At 40.7% G+C, this 5,000-nt stretch overlaps 1 protein-coding gene across 1 annotated transcript in view; it reads left to right on the forward strand.

Moving 5' to 3' along the window:
• Nucleotides 1-5,000, forward strand: part of plcl1 (phospholipase C like 1) — a 69,277-nt gene that overhangs the window by 1,244 nt on the left and 63,033 nt on the right. The window lies entirely within an intron of this gene.

The following is a 5,000-nucleotide window of genomic DNA, read 5'->3' on the forward strand; positions in this document are numbered from 1 at the left end:
ACACCACACACACACACACACACACACACACACACACACACACACACACACACACACACACACACACACACACACACACACACACACACGCACATTAACATTTAGTCAAACACTACAAAACTAAGAAATTTACCCTGCGTTCCAAATCTCATACTCTTTATTTTTTCTATTCTACATACTACATCTGACCATACAAATAATCTAGTTAGGATGCAGTATGCTACAATTGGGACATACTTTTACTTATTTATTCCATCATAACATTGCGCCTTGATCTTGCCTCTTGCTTTCATATCCGTCGCATCCCCGTTTGTTTTCATATGGAGGCTCCGTCGATGTGACGTCACTTCACGTGCGCACCGGATTGTGGATCAGAATCTCCCAAATAGCATGCAGAGTTTTCAACACTAAAAAATCTCGGCCGAGTGTAGTAGACATCCGGGCATTTCTAACCATACTAAATCTGTGGCAACAACAATAATCGGGACATCCTAAATCCTACTTCGACCAAACTAAATAGTAGAAAGTACACGGGGGGATTGGAACGCAGCGTAAATCAAAGATGGTAAGACTTTATTTCTTCACAAAAAATCCAGGGTTTCTTTCTCTTCTCTTTTGCAAACACACCAAAACAAGTGGCAGACATTTGGATTATGGAAAATGACATTATATAATCAGTGTTTGTGCCTCCGCGGGCTGTGCACCTGCTCACACATGAGCCCCTGTGTGTGTGTGTGTGTGTGTGTGTGTGTGTGTGTGTGTGTGTGTGTGTGTGGACAGACAGTGAGATTGGCTGATTGCTCAAATCATCACCGGCTGCTTTTTCACAGCACTGGGAGAAATCTCATCACGCAATCTTGTTATTTTTTTTTTTCAATCTATTGATTTTGGCCGCGATTCAAATCAGTGTGTGAATGAATTTTTCCTCAAACTATGATAGCTGTGATTTGATGTAAATATGTATTCATTTGAACAATACACACACACACACACACACACACACACACACACACACACACACACTCGCATGCAGTCAGTCAGTCAGTCAGTCAGTCAGTCAGTCAGTCAGTCAGTCAGTCAGTCAGTCAGTCAGTCAGTCACTCACTCACTCACTCACTCACTCACACACACACGTCTAAACTTGATCAAAGTGTTTTCCATATGTATTGTTGGTGATTTCTTCATTTTTAGACGTATGCTATAGGTTGTCTTTCAGAAATATTGAGTTCTTGGTCCCTTTGTGTGTGTATTCTATTGATAGATGAGGGAGTTCATGCATCGCTAACTGTATTATAACCAGATGAGGACGGATGGCTGTTTGATTAACAGTGTTGTTGAAGAATTAAGACAGCTCCATTTAGCATTAGCACCATTAGCAGCAGTAGTTGTTTGTTTGGAAGTTTGTTCAGCGAGTTTAGTAGTGCAGTACGCTACCAGTCATACCTTTGGAGACACTGGTTTAAAGACCTACTTCACCGGTGGGAATATGAAGGTGTATTGAACTCTGAGATCCTATGTAGTATAAATGTGCAAACATTATAAAATCGGTTCATCCTAGCCTGAGAAAAGGCAGAAAGAGTGTTTTATGGTCTCACTGTCTAACCCTACATTATACTAGTGTGACATCACACCTGGTAAAATGTAGGGTTAGGATTAAAAGGACAGCTGGCCAAGGGAAGACTGAGGAAAGAAAAACCTCATTCATTATATTATAATAGTGATGTTTTAATGATAGATGATAGGTGAAGTATTCCTTTAAGTATAAGTGATAGAAATGTTTTTATTCTAATGTATGTATGTGGTTTATTGTTTGTATTGTATGTCTTTTTAAATGGACCTTGAGTCTAATAAAACAGTTTTTTTGATGATTATGATGCATGAAGCTATAAACCAAAGTTTTTCATTATTTTTATTTTTTATTTTTTTTAAGATAATTTTTTGGGCATTTTCAAGCTTCATCAGACAGCGCAGTTGAAATGGGGAGACAGAGAGAGAGAGAGAGAGAGAGAGGGAGGGAGAGAGAAAGGGGGGATGACCTGCAGTAAAGGTCCACGGGTCGGACTCGAACCCGCGACCACTGCAACGATGGCCGGAGCCAACATGGTACACGCTCTATCCACTACGCCACCGGAGCACCCCAAGTTTTTCATTTTTGAAAATACTTTACATACTTCCTAGGTGTATATTTATATGTATATATTCATGTTAAGTAAATATATCGTTAAGTGCATTTTTATTCGCATTTAAACATCTATGTATCTTTAGCCTGAAGTTGCTTTCAACTCACAGTTCATTGTGCAACACTGTTTTTAAAATATGAAATAAATTACCCTGAACTTGGAAGTAGACAGAAAACCTAATATGTGTTTTGGTTAAAAGTTTGTTTTGCTGCTACCTAGTCATTTTTCAGTTCTCAGTTTTAGTAGCGTTCATAAACACAGTATGTTCCCCGTCTGCCTGCTGTAAATTGTTTGGTCTGAGTTGGATTCAGACCCGAGGAAAGGCATTAATAATAACTGTATAAAAATAGCATTATTTTACACTGATGGTCTTGTTTGCTGTTAACATGTCATTAATGATCATCAGAGGAAAAATGAGACTGTTTCAGAAATATTTAAAAGTTCCTCGTAGTAGGTTTAAAAAATGTTGCAAAAAAAACGTTGCACAGTAGTGGCATTTTGAAATACAAGAGAGAAATGCCTAATGCGTGTGTGTGTGTGTGAGAGAGAGAGAGTGTGTGTGTGTGTGAGAGAGAGTGAGTGTGTGTGTGTGTGTGTGTGTGTGTGTGTAAGAGAGAGAGAGTGTGTGTGTGTGTGTGAGAGAGAGAGAGAGAGAGAGAGAGTGTGTGTGTGTGAGAGAGAGAGAGAGAGAGTGTTTGTGTGTGTGTGAGAGAGAGAGAGTGTTTGTTTGTGTGTGTGTGTATGTGTATGAGTGTGTGTGTACGTCATTAGTATTAATGCGAATGACGTGGGATTTTAAATAGCGACCTTCACCCCAGAGGCAGCGAGGTTTCTAGGGCCGGATTTAAAACACTGTGTGTGTGTGTGTGTGTGTGTGTGTGTGTGTGTGTGTGTGCTTGTGTGTGTGTGTGTGTGTGTGTGTGTGTGTGTGTGTTGTGTGTGTGTGTGTGTGTGTGTGTGTGTGTGTGTGCGCGTGTGTGTGCTTGTGTGTGTGTGTGTGTGTGTGTGTGTGTGTGTGTGTGTGTGTGTGTGTGTGTGTGTGTGTGTGTGTGTGTGCTCATAAAGAGGATTTAATTTTTTGGGAAAAACTGAAAACACAAACCAGTATTTAGCCGAAGGTTACTGTGGCAAGGACATTATATTACCAATCTACAAATCAGCTTGAATTAGTACACACACACACACACACACACACACACACACACACACACACACACACTCACTCACACACTCACTCACTCACTCACTCACTCACTCACTCACTCACTCACTCACTCACTCACTCACTCACTCACTCACTCACTCACTCACTCACTCACTCACTCACTCACTCACTCACTCACTCACTCACTCACTCACTCACTCACTCACTCACTCACTCACTCACTCACTCACTCACTCACACACACACACACACACACACAGTTGTAAACGAGGAACTAGATTACTCCTGATAATTTGTAGATATGGGAAAAGTAAAATTTTGAGTGAAACGTGTTGAATGTAGTTCAACAGGTTGTACAAGTGCAAAATAAATACTGATAGAAGATAAAGAGGCATCCAGGGAGTTTGGTGTGTGTGTGTGTGTGTGTGTGTGTGTGTGTGTGTGTGTGTGTGTGTGTGTGTGTGTGTGTGTGTGTGTGTGTGTGTGTGTGTGTGTGTGTGTGTGTGTGTGTGTGTGTGTGTGTGTGTGTGTGTGTGTGTGTGTGTGTGTGTGTGTGTGTGTGTGTGTGTGTGTGTGTGTGTGTTGAGAACCTCGGGGCGGATAGATAGATCGAGGGGAAAAAAAACTCTATAGAGACCGCATGTCGAGTTGTTTTGCTGTTTTGGGTCTCCAGCCTAGAGGGGGCCACACACACACACACACACACACACACACACACACACACACACACACACACACACACACACACACACACACACACACACACACACGTAGAGGGATATTGGGTGATGTAACGGAGACCTTTTTTCACACTGGGTTGGCTAAGTTGAATCGAACTCCCCGTAACCCCAGTGGTTTCTCTCTCACAGCTATCCGGTAGCTTCTCTGCGTCACCGTTCACTAATCTGTTTGGAAGTTGAACATGTTGTTGACACATTTATATTTATATGACAGAGGCTATGTGACTAGTTTGTGAATCAGTGGAAAATTTCATGCAGTAAAAAGGCATTTAAAAGGTGCTCCGAGGAACTTTCAGTGTGTGTTCATTCTTGCGCCCCCCTTTGGACAAAAGCGGTAGTGTTTTTTTTTACTACGCCAGCTGTTGTACCCCGGGTGAGCGTATACCCATGACAAAGGCATTAAGGAAAAACTATATAGAAAAAGCCTTCTTTGCACTGATGGTCTTGTTTGCTGTTACGTGTGATTTATGATCATCAGTGGAAAAATTAGACTGTTTCAGAAATATTTAAAAGTTACTCGTAGCACCTTTAACTTAGTTGTCAAATGGGACAATTTACACAGTTGCATAGTGCACCTTTAAAAAGGAATACGGTTGCTATATTTGAATACCCCGGGATATAGTAATACTATATTACGAACCAAACCTAGTACAGCTCCGGAAAAAAATTAAGAGACCAGTCTGGATTTTTCTTAAATCTTCATCTCTACATTATTTAATGGAAATGCTCTTTAATGACAAAAAATTGATTGGAATTTGGTAGAAATGTTGTCAGTAGTTTATATTATAAAACCAAAATGTTCATTCTACTCAAACATAGGCCTATAAATAGTAAAACGAGAGACACTGAACATTTGGAGTCAGTGGTCTCTTAATTTTTTTCCAGAGCTGAACATACCATTGCAACTGGTCTCAA

The sequence above is a fragment of the Ammodytes marinus genome, assembly GCF_949987685.1.
Source record: "Ammodytes marinus genome assembly, chromosome: 12".
In the NCBI taxonomy this organism is placed as follows: Eukaryota; Metazoa; Chordata; class Actinopteri; order Uranoscopiformes; family Ammodytidae; genus Ammodytes; species Ammodytes marinus.